The sequence below is a fragment of the Oryctolagus cuniculus genome, chromosome 5 (genome assembly GCF_051225735.1).
Source record: "Oryctolagus cuniculus isolate XC-2025 breed Fujian yellow rabbit chromosome 5, ASM5122573v1, whole genome shotgun sequence".
Taxonomy (NCBI): domain Eukaryota; kingdom Metazoa; phylum Chordata; class Mammalia; order Lagomorpha; family Leporidae; genus Oryctolagus; species Oryctolagus cuniculus.
The window spans coordinates 76,954,289-76,980,931 of NC_142871.1; the positions used below are offsets into that span (position 1 = coordinate 76,954,289).

Below are 26,643 nucleotides of genomic sequence, written 5' to 3' on the forward strand. Positions count from 1 at the left end.
TTGATATTTCTGTCTTCATAATGATATGAGCCAGATACCCTAATAAATGTTTTTTTCATTAGTCTTTCTATCCTATTGGTTCTGCTTCTTAGGAGAATCCTGACTAATGGAATGCTTGCATTAGTTTCAATGGCCACAAATTGAATTACTTAAGCGAAATTTACTGTTTCAGTTTTGGTGGCCAGAAGTCTAAAATGTGGTCTAAGATTCCACATGGTGTCTCTTAGGGAGATCCTGTTATTTGCTTCTTTCTTTGGCTTATTGCCCCCAAACTTATTGAGTTTACAATAATGTTGAACACATCTCTGCTTCTGTGTTTACATTGTCCTTTCCTGTTCTGTTCATCTAATCTCCCTCTACCTCACTTTTATAAATAAACTCGCCATTGGGTTTAGGTAAAATCTGCATAATCCAGGCTGATCACCTCGTGTACAGATTCATAACTTAGTTACATCTGCAAGAATCTTCTTTTCCAAATAAGGTATGTAATGCTGAATCTCAGCTTCGTGAAGATAAGGATTGGGTTTGGACAAGCCAAAGACAACTGTGGAGCAGACTACAGCTTCAAACCTACTTATTAAAATGGTGGCAAGCAAGCGCACACACAGAGCTTCCGCTTCCTCTACACATAGAGCTTCAGGTTCTGTAGATCCATACTCAACTACCTGCCTATCATCTTCCACACATGGAGCACAATTCTTCCAAGATGTGCAGGACCAATCACTGGCACAAATCAGTCTTGTACCAGTGTCCACACAGGTGAAAGTGCATTTATACCCATTCAGTTGGGGCAAAGGTCTGATAAAGACTGTTTTCCACTTTTCATGGGACACTCACCACCTCATCACAGCTCTAGCGGCCACTGGCATTTGATGGGGATGCTCCTGGGTGCAGTTTTTTCGGGCATCTACAACTTTTTGGTCTGCTCCTTTTCACAGTGGGAAATAAAACCCATTGGCCTGTGTTAGCCTTCCATGCCTATGCCAAAGCCCCAAGTGTTCACAAAAGCCAAAGTTGGGTTGGGCTGAAGCCAGTAGCAACGCTCTCCATTTCAATCTACAACATGGGTTTCAGGGATGCAAGTACTTGTAGCACCATGTACTGACTCCCAGGTGCATTAACAGGAAGCTGGGTCAGAAACTCTGAGTGGAGGAGACTTGAACTAGCACTCAAATATGGGATGCTTGTGTTCAAAGAAGTGACAATCCACTGCATTACAATGTCACATCCACTCCCTACTATACTTCTAATTTTAAGAAACATTTAAGAAAAAGATGGTAATTATGTTCAGTTCCCTGTCATATTGATCTCTTCATGTGATAGCTTACAATAATGTTTCAGGTTTCTTTTGGAGCAAGAAAAAGCCAGACAGCATGTAAGACAGTAAAAGCAAGAACATTTAGGGGGCTGTTACCACAATCAGTAATAGCCAGTGATGATGTTAGCTGGGACCAGGTGACAGCAGTTTTTAGGTTCTGAAAAAACTTTCAGAAGAGTTTGTCAACAAAATTTCACGATGAATTTGCTTTGATGTAAAAAAAGATAATATTATGAAAACGGTTATTCAATCTCTTTCTCCCAAAGTAAATAAATTCTCTGTGCTAAAAAACGATTTCTCTTTTCCCCACCATGATATTCCTCACACATAAAGTGTTCAATTATCTTTTAAGAAATGTATAAATTGATGAGTTGCTTCATCAAAGTAACCAAATAAACAGATATGGAAACATGCAAAATTACATTATCTATGATGATGGCATAAAGGAAATATTGGTCAGATAAAATTACAGTATTTGGTAGCTCGAGTTTAAGTATAATTTAATTTCAGAATGTTTTTATAAACCTTTTGTCTCATGGGGTAGTGTAATGGCGGAAGCAAGTGACGTGTATGTGTATGTTTTTGGAGAGAGAGAGAGAGAGGGAGAGAGAGAGAGACAAAGAGATAGAGAGAGAGAACATGTTTGAAGGCTAAAGAGAATGTCATGATTAAATTTCTTGAGATGAAAAAATCTTCAGAATCAGTATGACCCAACAGTTTTACTTAATTTTTGAAAACTCATAAAAATAACATTTTGTAATTCTGATCAGGAATGTGCAGCTGATCTGGTATTTTAAAGTTAAATTGGGAAATTTACAAATTTCTAAAACAACAATGTGTTATAGTTATCTTTTTCCCACATGTAGATTAGTAAGTTACCACAATAATTCGAGTTATTATTTTTTAAAAAACAAATGATGAGTTCTTACTATAAGTAGTGTGATGATTAATTTTATATGTGAATTTGGATTGGCTATAGTACCCAGTTTTTTTGCTTTAGAAATAATATTGGTTTTTATGTAAAGGTAATTGGGATCTGTTTATAGTTAGGTTATTTAAGCAAATTACCTCCAATGATATGACTGGGACTCATTTAATCAATTGAAGATCTTAGCAGCAAAAACAGAGTTTCCTAGAGAAGAACTTCTGGCTCAAGTCTAACAGCAGAAACACCTGTCTGAGTTTTCAGCCTGTCAGTTTTCTCCACAGGTTCTGAACTTGGAAGCCCCGATGTCCATGGAATCCAATTATTTAAAACAAATTCGGATATCTGCACATATAGATACAGCTACAAATAACTTTTACATGTGTATCTATTTGTCTTGTTTTCTGGAGAACCTTAATTGTTACAGGTAGTTATTTTTTGGAACCTTGCTTTTTTCAGTAGTAATCCTGAAAAAAAAAAGTGCTTGGATATGCCCGAGCAGTTTACAATAAGATTGTAATCACAGGGCAAGTAAATTCAAGTTTCTGATAAAAGTGAGAAAGCAGAAGAAAATTATTAACAAATTCTTGTGACATGGTGCCAAGCTCACGCTCTAAAATCCGACAGCCTGTGTCCCTGTTCTGGTGCTGCCAATTATACGGGCTCTTGGGCAAGACAGCAACTTCGAAGACTCCCAGTTTTCGGACTGAATAATGACATTATTAATGATTCCTACCACATGGAGTGTTGTGAAGATTTAATGAGGTCCTGGATGTAGAATGTTAGCACAATGTCTTGAATATAAAGAACACTCAATAAATTTAGTGGTAATTATTATTCCTCAGTTTCAAAAGGAGTTATGCCAGTTATAGGCAGAAAGAGAAATAAAAGGGTAAGAATTTGGTTACAAAAATGTTACTGATACTTGTAAGGGGGAAATAAATGTCAGTCATTTGAGTAAAATTACTCTATTTCAAATTGATAGAGGGAAGATACAATCACAGGTAAGAAAACAGCTATCTTTTTAAATAAATAAAAAATTTCAAATGTGGAAAATAATCAAAACCTAACTGGGCTGTCAGGTCAAATTAGAAACTGAAGAAGCAAAAGTGAATTTAAAAACAGTCTGTAAATAATTCTAAAGGCAATAATAACAAGTATTTAGTTACAGTGTGAAAGACACCTTTGCTTTCAGCTTATCTTGTATTATTAGTAGGTGAGATTAAAGGAAGTAGCAAGCTTGCCAACAAAATAATCTAAATCTTTGATTTTGTCTCTAATGGGGGTTAATCACTCTTCAGACATAGTTTGTTGCCCTTTTCCGGCAGCCATCAGGAAAAAGCAAGGGCAAGTAGAGTCCTGGAATTCTAGTGCTCCAAGGTCTGCGTGGGGACTGTCTGATCTTTCCTACGGCAGAGATCACAACTGTATTTGCTCGAGACAGTGAGAGAGAGGGACCTGTGGATGAGCATATTCCCCCTGATCGGCACTGCTTGCTGGCAATGAAACCCTGGGGGAAGGGGAGATGAAGCACTGCTTCTGACCCGACTGCTCTTTCCCAACAAGCATTACTGTTTCCAGGGTCAACAGGTTGTGATATAATGAAGTGATATTTTGAGCTGCATATGCTGATGACTGTCTCAGAGTATAATCATCTTCAAGGAAGTATTGGATTCGTTACTGCAGAATTAAAATGAAAGCTTATAAACTATTTTCTAGAATTTGATTATAAAATAAGTACCTCCTTTTGTTTTTATTTTAAATCTCAATTTTTCTGTACTGCTTATTAACTGCTTGGTATAATTATCCTACCTCTCTTATCAAGCTTATTTTTATATTATTTTTAATATAAAAATAGAGCAAATTATTTTGTTTTATCATTATGGAGTCTTTATGCATGCCAAGTTTTGGAAATTTTTGTAGTCATACTGTGATTACATGAATCAATTGCATATCACATTTCAGTTGGTGATCTCTTTAAAAATAAGATTGCTCTTGCCAAATACCCAAAACCCATAAACTATGGCAGATTTTATTTAAGAAAAAACAACAATTACAACAACTTGCTTATGGCATACCAAAAAATAAAGTTTCATATTGGTCTAATCACATTATCCTGTTCCTCTACAGAGGGTTTAAAAGATCTATTCAGCTGGTGCCAGGGCTCAATAGGCTAATCCTCCACCTGCGGTCCCAGCACACCGGGATCTAGTCCTGGTTGGGGCGCCAGATTGTGTCCCGGTTGTTCCTCTTCCAGTCCAGCTCTTTGCTGTGGCCAGGGAGTGCAGTGGAGGATGGCCCAAGTCCTTGGGCCCTGCACCTGCATGGGAGACTAGGAGAAGCACCTGGCTCCTGGCTTCGGATCAGCGCGGTGCGCTGGCTGCAGTGGCCATTGCGGGGTGAACCAACGGCAAAAGGAAGACCTTTCTCTCTGTCTCTCTCTCTCACTGTCCACTCTGCCTGTAAACAACAACAACAAAAATCTATTCAGATGTATAGATAGCTTTTATTCGTGATAATTTTTATCTGGCTAGGCCCCAGCACTTTTCACAACCTGCTGCCACCTCACACCCTTCCTGGGTACCTTCCTCACTCCAATTGGTTCTGATACCCCAAAACCAAATACTATCACCAGTTCCCTTTGCAGATACTGTCTTGCTTCTCTGTTCCTTATTATTTTTGGAAAGGAAGCAAACTGGGAAGGCCTAATTAAGGATGATCTTCGTGTAGCATAGTAGCTACTGCTGAAATTCCAACACAGATCCAAATCTTTACTCAAGAATGACAGAGAGTGTTGCAGAAAAACACCAAGCCAAATGAAACACATTTTGAAAGTGCTACTCCACTAAACCAATCTTGGACACAGCAGCAGTGTTTGAAACCCTTTCAACGAACTGTAATGTAAGCAACAGAGATTTCTTTACCACCACAAGGGACATTTCATCCAAGACAGCAGCGACCTGATTTGTCTCTGCTGTCCTCTCTTCTCCCCTGCCCTCCTCTTCCCCATCCTCTCCCCCTTCCTTTTTTCCTCTCAATGAAGTGGTAGGGGAGATGTTAGAAATTAACGTTTTTTTGGTATAAATTAATTCAAATATTTGCCATTCTATATTCATAAAATTTCTTGATTTTTTTCTCTGCTAATAGGTTTATATTATTCAGATATGGCTGTGCCTATTCTGTGTAATAATCTCAGTATTACAATGGCGAACAACAGCTAGCGCTTATTTTTTTCTAGTACACAAATCCAAGAGTTAATATGGAGTGTGGCTGTGCATAAGGAAGCAGATGTGCTTCAGAAAAGTGCCGTGTTTTGTTTTGTGGTTTTTATTCTCAGAGAAAGTGTTACACAGGGCAGGCTGTCCTCATGGTGAATGGCAGGAACACACGTAGATAAGGAAAATACTGCAAAGATATTAAAGCTACTTCTAAAATATGTTTACCAGTGGAGTAGGAATGCATGCTGCACTTGAAGTAGACCTTAATAAAAATAGAAAGTGACAAAAGAATTATGAAAATATATATTAATGTTAGTTTGTCTCCAAGTTGTCAAAAGCAAGTTATTCAATGAAGAAATTATTTTCTAAATTCACCTAACTCACAGAGTTGCCTATTGCAATTTTCAATCCTAGAAGAAATAGTTTCATGAAATTTTACTATGACAGCTGTGATTTATAATAAAAGCAATGGTGTTTCTTAATGAAAAATCCTGGGGTAGGCATTTGGCCTAGTGGTTAAGTCACCCATTGGGGTGCCCACATCCCACAGGAAACTGCCTGGGTTAAGATCTGGCTCCACTTTCCGATTCTAGGTTCCTGCTAATGTACTCCATGGTAGACAGCAGGTTATGGTCCATCTGGTTGGATCTCTCCCACCCTGAAGGCTTGAATTGAATTCCTGAGTCTTGCTTTGTCCTAGACTCAGCCATTGCAAGATTTGGATAATGAACCAAGGAATGGAGCACTGTGTGTCTCTCTGTCCACTGCTTTCTCTTTCAAATAGAATAAAAAAATAATTTTTAAAAAGCTAAAGAGAGCTTTTATTACCTCCTGAGCTACCAGCCAAAACTGACTAGAATTTAAATTTAAATGATGTTGGGGGTCCGCACAGTGGTGCAGCAGGTTAAAGCCCTGGCCCAAAGCACCGGCATTCCATATGAGTGCCAGTTCTAGTCCCAGTTGCTCCTCTTCTGACCAGCTCTTTGCTATGGCCTGGGTTTCCAGTAGAAGATGGCCCAAGTCCTTGGGCCTCTGCACCATGTGGGAGACCTGGAAGAAGCTCCTGGCTCCTGTCTTCGAATCGGCACAGTTCTGGCCGTTGTGGCCATCTGGGGAGTGAACCAAGGGATGAAAGACCTCTCTCTCTGTCTCTACCTCTCTCTATAACTCTGTCTTTCAAATAAAAAAGTCTTTAAAAAAATTAAACGATGCTTATAAAAGTGAACTCAAAAACATTGCATACTAAGGAAAGAGAGATTTTCCTAGTTTTATAATTTTATTGATATGTTGATCAATGTTAACATGTTGAATGCTGTGAATTCTGGAGATAGTATTTATTGCTTGGTGATAATGTCATAGTTGCTGATTACATACAAAAAGTGGATCTCCAGTTGAGGAATTGTGGGGAAGCCTACAATCTATTAGGAAATATCTTAAAATATTTTTCTTGTGTAAATTGTTTCATAGATTAGTTCTTAAGCGATTTTTTTACAAACTAATATTTTTCTTACTTATTTTCCCCCCTTCGGGACCCAATTTCATCAGAAGCTGACATTTTTCTTCACATACAACTGCAGAAGATTCCAGTGTTGAATAACAGACCAAATCATAAATTTTGTGGAGTGCAGTAGGCTGAATGTTAAAACACTAGTGAGTAACCAGTCAAAAATATTTTGAAGAGATTGTATATGGAAATTATCATCATCATCATGTCATTATCTAAACCATGTAGACCTTTAGACTTCTCATTTTCTAAAGGACTTACAGTATTTATGTTTACATCTTTATTACTAGCTCCTAGCAGTGAGTTTAAGAAACCATTATATCAAAAAACTTATGCAGTTTTCCCGGAGATTCAGCATAAGAGCTAGAAGGCTTAAAAATAGCAGAAACAATTCAAATTATTAATAAAATCCATTTGGATATTAATGCATTATTTTAAAAACATATTCAAGAAAGTAAGAAAATTCACTGCTATCTTATATGAAGTTGTTTTAAAGAAAAGACTTAAAGGCGTGGGGCCAGCAGAAAGGTGAGGGAACTGGAGGTTAGCAAGATCAGCAAGTTTTGTGACTGCTAACACTGGAAATGCAGAGAGAAAGCAGTGGAACGCAGACACAGGTGGATGCATGCAGACAAGACCTGCCCAGTGAGATATCGTCCTGAAGACTGACAAGTACTAAAATAAAAACACTGCTGAAAGACCAAAGGGGTGTGCAAATACTTCTGACCTGTCTTAAATCGAAGTCTCCATCCTCCTGCAGGTCCTTTCCATTAGCTAAACCTAACTGAAAGCTCCCCACAAGAATGCGATGATGTAGCGCATGGAGATCAGAGTCCCCTGCACAAGCATGGCACAGGAGGATGAAAAATGCTTCTGGAGGGGGAAATGAAGCTTGCACCTTCCTTTGCAAGACTGATGACCAGAGAACAGAGATAATAATGGCTATATGAGCACAAGTCCAGTGATGAAAGACCAGTGAGCTTACCTGCACAGAAATCAATTGACAATGCTCAGCATGCAGAAATAATGTGTAAAGCAAAGAAAGTGCAAGTATTGACTCTATTAAAAACAGCATGTGTATCATTCTGGGATTATTATTAGGTAGAAGTAATTTTATAGCTTTTAGGATAATTATGCTGTATCTCTTGAGCATAATTATCCTAAAAGCTATAAAATTAAATCTACCTAAATTTTAAGAACTTCTGTAGTTGGCTCCACTAATGTTTTTGTTAATGTACTCACTGTGCTTTCTAAAAAATAATATTTATTGATTTTTCAATCTTATCTGGTGTCTCATGCATTAATATAATTTAATTGTTTTATCATGAGCCTTCTCTCAAGCATTTAGGAAGAATTCTAAGTGTAGTTTGCATATGAATAATAAGTATTCATTTTCGTTCCTCTAATTTAAACAGGTTATATTGAGATATTTTACATAACCAGTTACTTTACATACCACAGATTTTATTTTCATATTTATAGCTCAGTATGTAGTTATGAATCACTTTTCAACTTGTTCAGGATTTTGAGATTGAAGCTTCTTTATCCATCTAAGGAAATTTTGAAGCAATAAGAGGAAACAAGTAACACATATGCTCTTAAAATATCCTGAATTAGTTTCTACCCTGGTGTTGTATTTGTCAACAAACAGTGCTTTTTTAGTATGAAAATCTTTTTGTTAAACTGATGATGATCAAAGATATCCTGTCACTTTTAGATTCTCTTGAAAAATTTGTAACAATATTCTAAATTGAAAAGAGACAAAAAATGCTTTTGTTTTTACAAGTTAAATTTTAAAAACAGTAGCTTGAAAACTCTTAAGCTTTTATTATGTATTAGCATTCAGCGAACTGAACTATAGGCAAAGTTCTACCCACTCACTATTTATTTTCACAAACGCTATTTAATTAAATAATTTACTCATTTATATATTAGCCCTTGCATTGTTCACAGTAAAACAACAGAGTTAAATTGTTGCAAGGAAGATCTTGCAGCACATAAGACCTAAAATATTAATAGTTGATACAAAAAATGTTTGTCTACCTCTGGTGTATAATGGTATCTTCCAATGATATTAACACATTCTGGTGTAGCACTAATGGTATAGAAGTCCAATTGTGTGTTTATAATCCTTGTATAGTTAGATGAAATTTACTAATACAGAAACCTCTCTAGAAAATGCAAGAACTCATAAAACCAGACTAAGACAGCATGTAATAGACACTCCATGAGTATTTGTTGAGTTGAATATAATCAAAAACAAAATGATGAGCTGCAAAATAACAACAAAGAATTTAGTATCAATGTCACATGAAATTAACTAATTGATGTAACTAATAATCTGATGCATTCTAAAGCCCCATCATATTAGGTCCATAACGGAAGATATATTATATTTAGCTTTTTACTTTAAAGAAATTTAAGGAAAAATTCTAGAATTTTATGATTTAACATTAATAAATTTAAATATTTCCATAAAACAATGTATCCAATGAACCCTGAGGTATCATAAAGTCCATTTGAGGGGACTGCATTGTGAGATAACTGGTAGACATTCTCTGTGACTCCCGTATCTAGTATGGACATTGATTTGTGTCCTAGCTGCTCCACTTTCAATGGAGCAGAAGATGGCCCCAGTGCTTGGTCATTGTCACCTCTGTGGAACACCCAGATGAAGCTCCTGCCTCCCAGCTTTAGCCTGGCCCAGCCTTGGTCATTGAAGTAATCTAGGAAGTGAACTAGCTTAAATGAGATCTCTCTCTCTTCCCACTCTGTGTCATGCTGACTTTCAGACAAAAAAATGAATCTTTTTTTAAAAACCATATGAGATTATTTCAGAAGAAAACTGAGATCCAAATATATGTTGTAGTTTCTTTTTCTAGGAAAAATATGAAACATGATTGAAGTGACTAAATCAACTAAAGAAATATGTTACAAAATTTGGAAAATAAAAGTAGTCTATCATTTAACAGAAACTATGAAGGGACTTTGGCAAACTGGCAGCAGGCATGTTAGAGAGATGAGGAATCATGGACGACACCACGTGTGCAGAAAGGGCTGCTTGGGAAGCGGGGGAATCCTAAGAGTGGCCCATCCATGGTGAAAGTGCTCATAAAGGAAAGAGTGTGTCAAGAGTTGCTATGGCCCTAGGAGCTTGAGCCAGAGCCTTCATCTGCAAATTTGCTTAGCCAGCAGCAGCAAGCATGATGTCTTCTCTTCACGTTAGGGACAACAAGTTAATTCCAGTGGAAGAGGAGAAACTGTGGCATTTGTGTTAATACTACCTGTTAGAGAAACACTCTGCCTGGAAAAAATGACGCCTTCAGTTGTCTAAGTCTGTTCATAGAAACAACAGTGCTAGCTTATGAAGCAAGTCCTGTCCAATCCAATATTTATATGAAAGTTATCCAAGCATACTTACTGAAGTGTGTGACACAAAACACACATAAATACACACACTTTGCATGTGCTTAGTTATGTATAAGGTATGTATCTCTACTTCTAGTTCTGTGACTCTATCACCAGGTATTGAGGGAAATCTACAAGACAACAATGATTTGTTAATTAACAGAAATAACTTGCAATAAAAGTTACACAGATAACAGCAAAGAGAGCAGAAATATATAGTTGATACATTAAAATTCATACAAAGAGGCATTTAGGCATAGAATTTATAAATAAAGAAATTCCAAAAGATATCATGGATATCGAGATTTTGTCAATGCAAATGTGAACTATTAACGAAAATAATAGACATTGCTGAAAATAATATTGTGAAATAAGAAATTTTAAAATGAGATATGAAAACAAGAAATAATATTCAAAAAATAATATTCAAAAATTCATATGAGGTTTTTTTAAAACAGATTAAAAAACAGTCAAATTCAAAGAACTCAGTGAGGATTCATCCATTGAGTAAGATAAATTAATTGTAATAAAAAGTATAATAATAACATCCAAAATCACTATATATGTTAAATAAAGGAAGAGGAATAAAAATAATGTACTAAACAATAAGGAACAGATTAATCCAAGACTTTGATCTAGCAAAATAAACTACTACTACTAGTACCATTAATTCTACTACAACAGCTACTATTAACAATGGCAACAATCAATATAAAAATATAAAATATAAAAATATTTTAAAATTACTTTGGGCGTCAATGTTATATGTGATTCCATACTCAGTACTGTCTTAGAAAATACTGACAAAATAAATATACTTTAAACACAGTAGAAAGAACTAGCCATTTCATCTCAGATTTCTGACAGAATTTTTACAGAATTTACCTACTAATATGAGCAAGTAATTCTAAAGAAAAATTATAAGAAGCTCACCTGTATAGCAAAAGAAAAGTTAAGATACTTTGTGAAATGTAAATAAATCTTAATTAAATATTTATTAAAGAAAATGCTAATGGTATGCCATGAAATCAACCAAAATGTATTAGGGAATGGATATCAGGGGAATTTTGGAGTATGCATTGTTGACCATCACTTAATTTTTACTCAATTTTCCCTGTAAATTTCACTTCTCTGTTATCATTCTTTATAATACACCACATTTTGTCACATTGTATTGCATCACCTTGCTCTTTAAAATTAAGTTTCATACTAGAAATAGCTGCAGTTCAATATTTATTCATTTATTTTGCTATTATTTGCTCAGTCCAAAATATATCAACTCAATAAGGTCAGGTATTTGTTGGGCAGACTGTTGCACAGTAGGAAAGACGAATACTGTTAAATATGTGGTAGTTATGCAGTAAACACCTTTTTAAATAAATCATCAAATAGCAGACTGAGTCAATAATTTTACATTCACATGAAAACACTATACAACTATTAAAATGATGTAGCTCTAAATGCTGTTATTATGGAGTGATTTTAAATTATGTTCAATGAAAATCAAGACTACTTTAAATTGACTGATCTTTTGCATTGAATTCATTCTATAAAGCTAAGCTCTCATAACAAAGACAAAGAATAGCAAGCATTAAATCAATTGTGTATGTAAACAATGAGGCAGAGGAATATAAAAATAGTACATTTTGAATTAACGGTATAACTAGTACTCCAACAGTACTTTATATTTTGTGTTTCTGTGTGGGTGCAAACTGTTGAAATCTGTACTTAGTATATACTAAATTGATTTTCTATATATAAAGGTAATTGAAAATGAATCTTGATGTGAATGGGGTGGGAGAGGGAGCAGGAGATGGGATGATTGCGGGTAGATAGGAGGTTATGGGAGGAAAAAGCCATTGTTATCCATAAGCTGTACTTTGGAAATTTATATTTATTAAATAAAAGTTAAAAAAAGTACATTAAATAAAAACATAAACTTGACACACTGAATTTATTCAGAAATACAGATAGAGTTTAACATTTAAAAACATGTTATGTACAATGACAAATAATCTGCCTTTAGACAAAAGTAGAAAGACATAACAAAATTAACTGGGCTGGCGCTGCAGCTCAATAGGCTAATCCTCCACCTGTGGCGCCGGCACACTGGGTTCTAGTCCCGGTCGGGGCGCTGGATTCTGTCCCGGTTGCCCCTCTTCCAGTCCAGCTCTCTGCTGTGGCCTGGGAGTGCAGTGGAGGATGACCCAAGTCCTTGGGCCCTGCACCCGCATGGGAGACCAGGAGAAGCACCTGGCTCCTGGCTTCAGATCAGCATGGTGCGCTGGCCGCAGTGTGCCGGCTGCGGCGGCCATTGAAGGGTGAACCAACGGCAAAAGGAAGACCTTTCTCTCTCTCTCTCTCTTTCTCTCTCTCTCTCTCACTGTCCACTCTGTCTGAAAAAAAAAAAAAAAATGAAAAAACAAACAAACAAACAAAAAACCTGGATAATCCCACAAAACAAATTTCAGAAAATTAAGCCCATCATGCTTTTAGAAGGAATATACAGTTTGATTTGAAATATATGATAAACTAAGAAAGTCCAAACCTTCTGAAATGGAGAAGAATTTAACAAATGTAATTATCAAGGGTCACAGGTAATGGCTATTAAGAATAGTTTATTAAGAAACAGGATCCCAGAGCTCAACTCAATATCAACTTTCTATTAGAGTTCTTTACATGTATTTTCTTATTTAGTTTTATGACAACTTTTTTAAAGCTTTATTTATTTTATTTATTTGAAAGGAACAGAGAGAGAGAGAGAGAGAGAGGTCTCCCATCCGCTGGTTCACTGTCCAAATGGCCATAGTAGCAGGATTTGAGCCCATCTGAAGCCAGGAGCCAGAAGCTTCTTCTGGGTCTCCGATGCAGGTGCAGGGATCCATCTTCTACTGCTTTCCCAGGCCATAGCAGAGAGCTGGATTGGAAGCCAGTACTAGAACCAGTGACCACATGGGCTGCCGGCATGGCAGGTGGCGGCTTTACTCGCTATGCCACTTTTAAAAATAAATGCTTCATGGGGGCTAGCACTGTGGCATAGCAGGTAAAGCCACGGCCTGCAGTGCCAGCTTCCCATATGGACACCCGTTCGAGTCCCAGCTCTCCACTTCGGATCCAGCTTTGTGTTGTGGGCAGGGAAAGCAGTGGAAGATGGCCCTAGTCCTTGGGCCCCTGCACACACGTGGGTGACCCGGAAGTAGCTTCTGGCTCCTGGCTTTGGATTGGTACGTCTCTGAGGCCAGCTGAGGAGTAAACAAGCGGATGAAAGACCTCTCTCTCTCTCTCTACCTCTCATTCTCTCTTTGTGTAACCATGATTTTCAAATAAATAAATAAATCTTTAAAAAATGCTTTCATTATATACACTCTAAGATGACAAAATTTAAGATGCACACATTTATAATTACTTTATCTGTGGTCACACACCAGTAAGTGGCAAAGTTTAGGTTCAGTATAACTGTATATTTATGATTTATGATTTAAATTATCAAACTTCACTGCTTAGTCTAGTTTAGTCATTCACATTAAAAAGTATACTAATAAAAAAGTCAGTAATAATTGCTAATTTATGCTATAAAGTATTTAGAAATAGCCAAAAGAACATATAATCAAACATTTCAGAAAAAAATTCTGAAAAATAACATAAAGATATGGAAGGAAATAAGAATAAATGGAGATCTAAATTGATGCAGATAGGAAGAGTTAAGAGTATAATGATGTCAGACTTTCCAAACACATCAACTGATGTAATTTAATTTTATAAAAATCCCAGTATTATAATTGTAAAATTTGTGAAGTTAAATCTCAACTTCACCCAACAAATTCAATGTGCAAGAATAACCAAGATACAGTTGAAAAAGCAAAACCAGAAATATATTATCATATCAAAAATCCAAATACATCATAACTAGAAATAAAATAGAAAGATGACAGTCAGCAATCAATAACAAATTAGTAGATCAATTGGAAAGAATCCACAAACAATTCATATGCATTATGGAAAATATTCTGAAGGATGAAAACAGTTACAAAATTTTTAAATATCTGGTGAGCTTTTTAGTCTCTGAAACAAATAAAGGAGAATATATTTAAAACTTTAAGACGGCACACCACTTTTTAAAGACTTATTTATTTATTTGAAAAGCAGAGTTACAGAGAGGGAAAGGCAGAGGAAGAGAGGAGAGAGATTTTTTTCCATCCCCTGTTTCACCCCCTAAAATTACCTCAACATTCAAGTTTGGCCAGAGAGTAGCCAGGAGCCAGGAGCCTCAACAGGGTCTCTGAGGTAGGTGCAGTGGCCCAAGCACTTGAGCCATCTTCCACTGCCTTCACACGTGCACGGGGGTGGGGGATGAGGGGTGGGAGCTGGATCGGAAGTGGAGCTGCATGGACAGGAACCAGCACCCATCTGGATACCAACACTGCAGGTGGCAGCTCAGCATTCTATGCCACAGCACCAGCCCTGGAAAAGCATTCTTAAGCAAAGCAAAGAAAAAAAAGACACTGAAGAAAATGCTTAACAAGTTTTCCACCATAACTAAAATAAGCATCATCATTAAAGTTAATATATAACCTACTAGAAGAACGGCTGAACCAGGCCACACCTGGAAGCAAGGATCTCAAGCCAGGACTCCCAGGAGGTTGGCACAGGGACAGTCATATGAGTCATCTCCTGCTCCTCCCAAGGGTCTGTACTGATGGGAAGCTGGAATCACCAGGTGGAGCTAGGACTTGAATTCAGGTACTTTGATGCGGGATATGAATGCCTTAGCCTGGCATCCTAACCACTATGTTGAATGCCCAACAAAGCGCATATGTTTTAATGCTACCTGAAAAAATACACATTTTCCCCAAAAAAACAGAAAAAGCTGGGAAAAGGAATATAAGGGTTAAATACATAACAGCTGTTAACATGAAACATTCAAATCAGATAATCTAGATAGTTGAAATTTTTCAAGTACAGGTCAGGAATTCATGAGGGAAATATGAAGTTGTAAGAGAAATTTTTATTTTATTTTATTTATTTATTTTTATTGACAGGCAGAGTGGATAGTGAGAGAGAGAGACAGAGAGAAAGGTCTTCCTTTGCCGTTGGTTCACCCCCCAGTGGCTGCCATGGCTGGCTGCTGCGGCCGGTGCACCACGCTGATCCGATGGCAGGAGCCAGGTGTTTATCCTGGTCTCCCATGGGGTGCAGGGCCCAAGCACTTGGGCCATCCTCCACTGCACTCCCTGGCCACAGCAGAGAGCTGGCCTGGAAGAGGGGCAACCGGGACAGAATCCGGCGCCCCGACCAGGACTAGAACCTGGTGTGCCGGCGCCGCAAGGCGGAGGATTAGCCTAGTGAGCCACGGCGCCGGCTCCTAAGAGAAAATTATTTGAAATAAAATAAAAAGAATAGATTAAAATGTTAGGATCAGACAAAGCAGTGCTTTTAGGGAAATTTATAGCATTAAAATTTTTAAATAAGCAGAGAAGTCTCAAACCTGTCATACATGTTTCTCTGTTTAAAAAAATAATAATACTTGTATTGGGCTGGTGTTGTGATGTAGTATGTAAAGCCACTGCCTGTGAAGACAGAATTCCTTGTCTACATGAGTTTATGTCCAAGATGCTCTAATTCTGATCCAGCTCCCTGCTAATGGCCAGACATAGTAGTAGAAGATGTTTCAAGTGTCTGGATCCCTACATGTTGGAGACACGATGGAATTCGTGGCTTGTAGTTTTGGTTTGGTCCAGTCCTGGTCTTGCAATCAACTGGAGAGTGAATCAGCAAATGACTCTATCTGTGTTTCTCTTCCTCTCTGTGTAACTCTTCCAAAAATTGGATTTGTTCACGAAGTAGTAGTAAGCACATAATAGGAATCTACATAATTTTTATTCAGAAAGAAGCCGGATTCTGTCCCGGTTGCTCCTCTTTCAGTCCAGCTCTCTGTTGTGGCCTGGGAAGGCAGTGGAGGATGGCCCAAGTGCTTGGGCCCTGCACCCACATGGGAGACCAGGAGGAAGCACCTGGCTCCTGGCTTTGGATCGGCGTAGCACGCTGGCCGTGGGAGACATTGGGGGGTCAATCAACGGAAAAAAGGAAGACCTTTCTCTCTGTCTCTCTCTCTAACTCTGCCTGTCAAAGAAGAAGAAGAAGAAGAAGAAGAAGAAGAAGAAGGAGGAGGAGGAGGAGGAGGAGGAGGAGGAGGAGGAGGAGGAGGAGAAGAAAGATTGGAACTCAACAAACAATGTTCAAGAAGTAGCTAGAATAGTGAGTGGCCTTAAACGATGTTGACATCTTGTGAAACATTTTATGTTCAACAGGAGCATGCTACATTTTAGCTAAGTGCCAGGACAGTCAACAAAATGAAGCTCTGGAGCTGATAGCTCTAAACCAGACTCCAGCTATGGCAGCCTCATATTGTTTTTCCTGAGACAATAGAAAAAGTTGATAAGAACGGTCAAATCACTTAGAAAAGAAACACTATATATTTTACTCTAAAACTCATTGAAAGTGATGTGTAAAGTAGTAGGTGTCAATGCCCTCCACCCAAAGACACCTTAGCACTAGGTTTCCAATTTTCCTACATGCTAAATAGTAAAAAAGTCAATTAAAAGGGTGACAAAACAGTGGTGTATGTTTGGATTCATTCTAAGTTTTCTCCTCTCTGTTATCCCATCTGATATGTTTTCTGTTTATGCATATAGATATTTCTTTATCCTAAAATGATTTTATCATTTGCGAAAATTTCTCTGTTGTTCAAAATTCAATATTAGTAGCAGTGTGTATCACTCATATCTCTACAGATTTTCAGTCTCCTATTAGATTTAAAAACTACCTGAACAATGATTTCTTTTTTACTTTCCCTAAGCATGGGTCTGTGTGTCTCCACTTTAAATGCATCAGAATTCTTTTCAAATGAAAATTGTTCTGGGGCCTGCACCATGGTGCAATGGATTCAGCCTCCACCTGTGGAGGCAGCATCACATATGGGTGCTGGTTCAAGTCCCCAGCTGCCCCACTGCAGATCCAGCTCCTTGCGAAAGGCCTGGGAAAGCAGTAGAAGGTGGCCGAAGTGTCAGGGTCCCTGCTCCCATGTGGGAGACTTGGAAAAAGCTCCTGGTTCCTGGCTTTGGATTGGCCCAGCTCTGGCTGTTGTAATCATTTGGGGAGTGAACCAGAGGATAGAAGACCCTTCTCTCTCCTCTGGTTCTCTCAGTCTGTGGCTCTACTTCTGACATAAATCAATTAATTAAAAATATTGGTATATACTTCCTTTTACCTTTCTTGACCCTTTGCACCTCCACTATGGCAATGGAGACCATATAATTCTGCTCCAGATTAGCACAATTTATAACCTCTTGATTAGGTCTTCAATATGAAATCATGTTCCATAAAGACAGAAACATGAATGACTTCATTTCCTGTATTTCTGCCCTCCCTATAGTTCAGTAGCTCTGAGGTTTTCCATTTGTTGCTATATATAACCATTCTTGTCAGAAACATTTTTTCAGTAACTTTTTTCAGTGAATTATCTTAATTTTTATTTTACACAGATTAGGATAAAATGTATTTTAGAAACTATCAATTTAAATCTCTCTTCCAGTATTTTAACCACAGAAAGGATTTTGTAATAAGCTTTTCAATAGCAGATACTAAAATCGTGAAATTCATGCCATTGAGAAGTTTTCTAAAAGTTCATGGAAAATGTATAATGAAAAATCTGTGCAAGGATTTGAAAATATTTTGCATTAAAATGGACTTATATTTTATTTCAATTTCCATGAACTTTTTGAAGTAACTTTTGTGTGTGTATATATATATATATATTTAAATTAAAAATAAACTCTATGTATGTGTGTATGTATCTATTTATCTATATGGTTTACTTTGTGAAGTTGCTTGCTATTGTTACTTACATAATCTTTATGAACTGCATGGATTTCCATTATTGTAGATTATCATCATAGCTTATATTAAGAATCAAATCATATCTATACCTGAATTTTCACAAGGGGAATAAGCTGTCACTTTTTCGTTTGAATATGAGAGCTGATTGGCACATGTCATAATGGAAATAAATTCAATTGAGAATAAGCTGTCACTAGGAGGAATGCAGGTAATTTTAGCAATGGCTGTGTGTGTGCGTGTGTGAGCGTGTGCTTGAATGTGTGGGTGAGTATGGGAGGGAGAAGGAAGGGGCCTAGCTGAATGATGGCATTCTAACACATATTCAGGGGAAATGGCATTTAAAAATAAAATCCTTACCCAAATTATTTTTATACACATTTTTTCTGATCTTCTGTTTTATGCATCATTGGAAATATTAAAATATTACTGTTGATTCTTTGACGGAGTTTTTGGTCAGAGAGTAAAGTTAGAGGTTACAACAGCTATTTCACAAGTATTTCTGATTTCCTATAGCAGATATGAAATATTATCTATATTTGAGAGCATTTTCGCCTATGATATTCTATTACTTCTATATTTTTCTGAGTGTCTTATTTGTCATTTTGCTTCATTACTATTATATTCTCATTTTGTAAAATTACAAAATTTTAGTACTGGAAAAATATCTGATATCACTTGTAATGGCATTGAGATTGGAATTTTGATCCAGTTCAATGTTAGGCCACTATTCAATGTTTCTTCTTCCAGTCTAAGTACCTGCTAATCAAGTATTGCTCAAAAGATGAGTCACATACAAATTCATAAGAAAAAATTGTTTTCAAAATTTTTTGAGAGGTGATGATATCATAAAAATATTGTTTAAAGAAATATTTGATTATTGGAACCAATTGGACATCTAAAAGAACATTTTTTGAAAAATTCTGATATGATACTTGTGTTTTATTTAGTATAATAATTTAAAATATTTAATAAGACAATTGTATTCCATTTCAATTTGTTGATTTAATATGATTTTCAAAAGTTATAAGCTGAATAAATCTTCTATTTACTGAGACAACAACAGAACAAGTTAATACAGGCAAAAAACTCCCATAGCATCCATATTACTTTTTATGTGTGTATATAAATATATGTGTGTATATATATATATATACACACTATTTTAGGAAATAATCAGGCTCGTTATAAACCACTACTTTAATACTTGTATAATTATATTTTATGTAAAATATGATTCATATCTAATGTATACTTTCATGATAGTTATTCTACATAAACAAACTGGTCATATAATACATTCTGTATGCAAAGGACTTTATGGTGTGTAAATAAAATTAATACTTCTTTCTTAGTAGAAATTGCTAAATATCTAGTAACCTGTGTCCAAAAATTTGGTTTTATGAATCAATTTTAATTGCTTCACTACAATATTTTTTATCAATTTTGGACATATATAAAAGGTACATATATCCATAATTGAAACAAGTAATTTAGGTTTTTCACCCAATCGGTGTCCTCTGATTTCCTATGTGGATGCCCATGGTCCATGGCTGTGAAATAAAGTGTCTGTCTGTTGCCCAAATCATCTGTTATTTTGTTATGATTATTGAAAATGTTCATACAATACATAATAATTTTGTACTTAAGCTTGATACTTAAAAATTCACAACCATTCTATCCCAAACCTGTCCTTATATATTTTAATCTAAAGTGCCTTTCTAATGATAATTTAATATTCAAGTCAGTTTACAATCAAGTAACTGTTATCTGAAGGAGCTTAATCACAGTTATAATGCTGTTACTTCACTTCACTGCATGACATGGTGCAGAATTATTTTTCCTGTAGATATACTCACTCTTTCCTGAATAACTTTTCTAATACCAATCATTTTATTACAAGTCGCTTTTTTTGATTTATTCTATCGTCATGGACTTATGCTCCTATGAAGAATTACTAACCCACGGATTAAGTCATTAAAAGATGAATCTGTCATTTCTAAGAGTGAAAAAAGTGTGACATTTGAATTTAAAAATAAGAAGGCAGTAGGTCAAATACAGGCCAAGGAAAAGCCCCAAAGAAAAATATTCTTCATCTTTTTCTTAAGACATTCATCTGATAACAAGTTGAATGATTTCTCATTTAATCTAAACCATTTCACATGTTATTTTTACTTTATGTGGAAATGATATTATCTTGGCAACTAGTTTTGTTCTTTGGAATTCTTGCCCACCTTACTTAAATGCTATGCTTGATGGTTAGTTAAATACAGACTGAAATTATTGGCAAAGTTATACAAAAATATAATTTGTGTAAATTGTCTTGTCACTTTATGCGCCATATTGTATTTTCTCGTCTTCCCATTGTAATCTTGTTTTCCATTTCTTGTTTCATTTCTTTTCCCTCAGTTTTCCCAGGTCCCTCACAATAAAATTTGGCAATATCTTCACCTGTGAATTTAATACAATGTCTGTGCTCACAAGAATTGCTAGAGCACTGTTAAGAAGTTTCAGCAAATCATGTATTTTTTAAGATTGAGATAGCTTCCTTATCAATTAGATGTATTAGGCAATGCTAACTACATGGAAATTGTATTTATCTAAAATTTTCTTCAGATTTCTCCAGGATGAAGGCAAATGAGTGAATGAAATAAAACTTAAACCTTATGATCTCAAATTAGCATAATGCCTTTCCAAACTCTTTTGTAGTTAAAACAAAAATAAATTTCATTGGTAATACATTTCTCTTTAAAAAAAATAGAGGTCCTCAAATTGCATAGGATTCAATTACCATACAACTTATATCTGTTCCCACTATCAAAGGATAATTGAGGACTGTATCTCTGTAGTGTTTCAAATAATGTAGTTTCCCATTCCTACTTTCTAATATAGTCCAATCTAATAATCTGTCCACACATTCTTGAACATAAGTCTTAAAAGTTCAGGCCTTATATCTGGAGATATGTTTGAACTAAACTACAAGAGAGCAGACTTCTACGTTGGGTTTTCTAGTGTCAATCCTTGATCTGAATCCTAGCTTCATTCTCAAAACTATAAATTCAGGGGAATATCATGTTAAATAAGCATTAATAATATCAAATAAAGACAATAGTCTAGCATTGCAGTAACACAAAAATGGAAGATTTAATATACCAGAAGATAAATTAGGACAAAACATTACAAAAATGGTTTAAAATTTTAAAATTAAGTTTTAAAAAATCAAAAAACAAACATTAAATGAATATTGTAATTCAAATTTTGCAAATTATTTTAGACTTTACTTACTAGTATTTGAAAAATGAATATTTTAAGGTTACATTTCAATTTGAAAGGAACAAGTTTGTGCTATTAATTGAGGTTCAAGCTTACTATAATAATTCATCTGAGAAAATCAAAGCTTTCATTAATTTTTTCATGTAAAATATGTGAAAATGAAATGGTTGAAGATAAAAGACTAATAAAGAAACATAAAAATATACTAGTGCTCTTCCTAAAAGAAATGATATAAAATTTCTAAAATAAAAACAATAAAATCAGGTCTGATTGTAGGTTGTCAGTCTGAACTGTTAGTTCTCATTAAGATTTCCCTGAAGTGAAAGAATCTGCTGCTTCCAGGTTGTCTCTCTCTGGGGGATCCGAAAAGACAAGTGACAGAAAATCAGATCAACCAATCAAAGTGTCACAGTTGTCTGATTATGCTGTTCTCATGCTGAGCACATAGTAGGGACTCAATAGTCTTTTGAATGATGGATTGGCCTGGCTGTATAAGGTTAAGCATTTCAAAGAGAAAGCTTAGAATTAAGAATGAATTTTAAGCTTTAGCATTAAAGATTTTTGTTGTGAAGATCTTCTAACTATTTTAACATTTTCCTCCTAGTCCAATGCTTACCTATACCTCAGCTTTTATGCTTCAAATGCAGTCCCTTATTTTGTGATTCTGAGGGATATGTCCCTTCAGACTCTGAAACATTTTTGCTCAATTTTTAAAATATATTCTAGCACTAGCAAATATTTTCCTTGTTTTAAATTATTTTTAAGTTTTATTTATGAAATTCAATGTCGTTTTCCATAAATTCCAAAGCATTTCTATTGGATATGCGTATGTGTATGTGTGCATGTGCATGCATTATTATAACAGAGTGTGAGACTGACAGAATGAGAAGAGTGAGATTGAGAGATTTTTCAGTAACTGCTTTTAAAAATTTATGGCATTCTATATTTCAATTTGCATAGAATCAATTATTGCTAAAAACAAGCAACAGGCACATTTCTAGAAATTCTTAAATTTTATGTTATTGTTATTTTCATATATATACATATATATAAAGGAAAGAAGGGGCACAGAGATTAAGAGTGTGAATATTTAAAATTTGTTAAATCTCTGGTTTTTGTTTTGCAAAAAACAATATAAAACGTAAAATAAGTTTAGAATTATTTCATTCCTGTAGTTTCTTCTATCAGAATTACTTATTTTGTCTCTTTGCCTATTTAATAAATAAAATATTTATATGATAAATTTTTAAAAAATTTAAAAAACACAAAGTAGGAAACTTGATGTTTCAAGTAATATAGCACACTGAATACCCTGAAGGTCTCTAGAGTAGACAATTGCATACTTAAATAATAACTAAGAAAGTTTGTTAAATGTCTGCACCATTTAAAAATAGATGTAAAATCAGAAAGCCTGGCAAGTGAACATATGAAGGACTGGCTTTTCCTAGGCTGGTTCTGCTAAACCTAACAACAAGCCCAGGGATTGCGAGTAATGTTTAGATACTCCTCCTTTCCTCCCCAAACTAATGAGTTTAACAACAGATTGCCTCTCAATGGTCAATGCTATCAACATAATTTTGTTGAAATCAAATTTCTACGGAAGGTTGTTCAATGTGATGCCTCACACAGCTGATGTGAAGGCAAGTTGTTACAACCACCTCAGGGAAATATTGTAATTATCTATCAGGTTGAAAATCCACATATTTTTGAATGTAAGAAAATTCACATACTCTTTTTTTTAAGAATTTATTTCATTTGAAAGTCAGAGCTACAGAGAGGCAGAGACAGAGGTAGAGAGAGACAGAGAGAGAGAGAGAGACAGAGAGAGAGAGAAGGAGAAAGAGAGAGAGAGTCTTCCCTCTGCTGCTTCACCTGCCAGATGGCCACAATGGCTAGAGCGGCACTGATCCGCAGACAGGAGCCAGGACCTTCCTCCAGTTCTCCCACACAGTGCAGGGGCCCAGGGACTTGGTCCGTCTTTTACTGCTTTCCCAGACATAGCTGGATTGAAAGTGGAGCAGCTGGGACTACTGGTGCCCAAATGGGATGCCGGCACTGCAGTTGGTGGCTTTGCCCACTACACCGCAGCACAGGCTCCTTTCATGGTTTTCTTTCTTTTCTTTTCTTTCTTTCTTTCTTTCTTTCTTTCTTTCTTTCTTTCTCTCTCTCTCTCTCTCTCTCTCTCTCTCTTTCTTTCTTTTTGACAGGCAGATTTAGACATTAAGAGAGAGAGAGAGAGAGAGAGAGAGAGACAGAGAAAAAGGTCTTCCTTCCATTGGTTCACCCCCCAAATGGCAACCATGGCCAGCGTGCTGCACCCATCCAAAGCCAGGAGCCAGGTGCTTCTTTCTGGTCTCCCATGCAGGTGCAGGGCCCAAGGACCTGGGCCATCCTCCACTGCCCTCCCGGGCCACAGCAGAGAGCTGGACTGGAAGAGGGGCAACCGGGACAGAATCCGGCGCCCTGACCAGTACTAGAACCTGGTGTGCTGGCGCCGCAGGCGGAGGATTAGCCAAGTGAGCCGCGGCGCTGGCCACATAGTCTTTCTATTCAACTATTTTGTTTATGCTGTATCAAATTCTTGAATTTATTCAACAAGACACAAAAATAAAATGTTCCAAGCTGTATTTTGCATAAATAAAAAGTTTGAAGTATAAATATTTATCAATAAAAGAATGACCTGATAAATGAAAAATGTACATGCAATGGAATGTTTCCAACATAAATAATCAATAAAATTTAACTAAATGAAATAGCAGGATTAAATCAGCAAGTTATTTTATTGAGTAGATTGATCAAGTCTCAAAGGATTAATCTATTGTGATTTCATTTATATAAGAAAGCAGATACAATCAAACATCTTATATTTTGTAAATGAGTGAGAAGTCAATAAATTAGGAATTGGTAGCTTCTTACTGAGAGAAAAGGCTATTTAAGGAGCAGCAAAGTGGGCTGTTAAGGGGCTTCCAAATTTTTAAATTTATTCTTGTGGGTAGTATTTGTACATATTTGACTATATTTCTTTAAATTATACATATTCACTTTTAACATTTGTATAGCTAATAAATGTCACAATGAAAAGGAAAAGTTAGTAAAGTAACACATAAGACTGGAAAAAATCTGATAAAAATGTAGGAGGAGGAGTATGCAAAATTCTTTTCAGAATGTCACAAAATATTTTATATTTGGTTTCATAATGAAAGAAAGTTTAATAAGTGAATTAATTGGTTAAAAGGTGCTAAAAAGACATTAAGGCAGGAAGAAAAAAACTACAGATATAGTAGTGAATTAGTATTAGCAAGTGTATATTATTATATTAGTGCATTATATTAGTGTATATATTAGTATATAATAGCAAGTGAATTCGTATATATTAAATATGGGAGTGGTTACTTTTTCAAGTTTGTAGATTGAATGTGTTTTGTTGCATTCACTCTTCCTTGAAATTCAATTAAAATGACATTAGGCATAGTACAAAACACAAAAGGGTTGGCATAAATAAGAGAGAAATCCTAGTATGGTATGCTATAGCCTAAGATTGCTACCTGCACTTCATAGATACAAATAGAGGTTAGGGAGATATAAATATACAGATATTTCTGGATCTATAGACATTAGAAATTAAGTCTAAAAATCTGAAGATAAGGTCTAAGAAACATTATAAGGAGGAAAATGATAAAGAGAAAATGATCATAAAAATTAAAAAAAATTGATGATCAAGCAGCCAGTCTTCTGAGTAATAGGACTGCATAAACAACCAAATGTCTTTCCCTATGAAGGAAATTGGTCAAGAAATGATATTAGAATAGGAAATTTTGGAAGTTTGGACTGAATATTCTTACTGGTTGCTTGGAACAGGAACTTTTAATATTACTCTAAAATGAAAAAAATTTCCAAGAATCTATAAACAAAAGTAGTATATGAAAGTGGCATAAAATTCAACAAATACATATTTTCACTCTTAGCCTGTCTAGAAAGAGAAAAATAACATTGTTATGAACTGGGTTATTAAATCCTATTGGCTGAAGCATTATACTTTGTATTTTAAATTGATTCATTGATTCAAGAGAGAGAGAGAGAGAGAGAGATAGAGAAAGGAGGGGAGGGGAGGGGAGGGGAGAGGAGGAGAGGCGAAGAGAGGAGGGAGAGGGGAGGGGGAGGGGAGGGGAGTTCTTCTAGTTACTAGTTCATTTCCCAAAAGACTGCAAGGATGGCCAGGGCCCAAATACTTGAGCAATCTACCACTGCCTTCCCAGGCATATAGGAAGGAACCTGGATCAGAAGCAGAGTGGATGGCACTCAAACACACTTTGATATTGGTCACAAGTGATTGCTTAACTTTCTGTGCAATAATGTGAAACCCAACATGATATTTTAATATATTGTTTTTATTATTCATTTGATATTTGACTACTGGAAATTTCATCTTGAGCAAGGAAAATTTCTTAAACACACAAATGTCTTGTGCTTCAGTTTCTTAAACTGTCAACTGTGGATGATAGTACCTGGTTATTTTTGTGGAGTTTAAATAAGTTAATATATACAAATTACTCAGAAAAAAAGCACTAAGAACAATACCTGGCACATATTAACTCCCCATTAACCATCAGAAAGAATACAAAGTGTTAATCTAAAAAGGTTAAGAATGCCCATGGCATTGGATTTTTAGCAATATTACATATGGGCAGGTAGAAGACAGTTGAGAAATATCTTGAAAATTCTGAAGAAAAATAATGTTCTAACTAAAAATCTGTGTCTACATAGTTTATCATTTAGATAGGAAGAAAATTAAAGTTTTTTAAAAGACGCAATTGTTTATTTGAAAGGCAGCGCTGTTGAGATAGAGAGAAGAGCTCTTCCATCTCCTATTTTGCTTCTCAAATGGGGGCAATGGCTAGGGCTGAACCAGGCCAAGCCAGGAGTCTGGAACTCCCTCCGGGTCTGTTATGTGGATGACGTGGGTCCAAGTCCTTGGGTCATCCCTTGTTTTCATCCTGTGTATGTGTTTTTTCATCTAGGTTGAGTCAGTTGTCCTCTATGGCTTCATGGAGAAAAGATCATTTAGATTTTTTGGGGACATTTTCAACTCATATGTAGAGAAAAA

At 35.8% G+C, this 26,643-nt stretch overlaps 1 pseudogene; it reads right to left on the reverse strand.

The window, feature by feature from the left end:
• Window positions 1–437: 437 nt before the first annotated feature.
• LOC138849864 (ubiquilin-1 pseudogene) overlaps window positions 438–26,643 on the reverse strand; it is a 142,851-nt pseudogene continuing 116,645 nt past the window's right edge.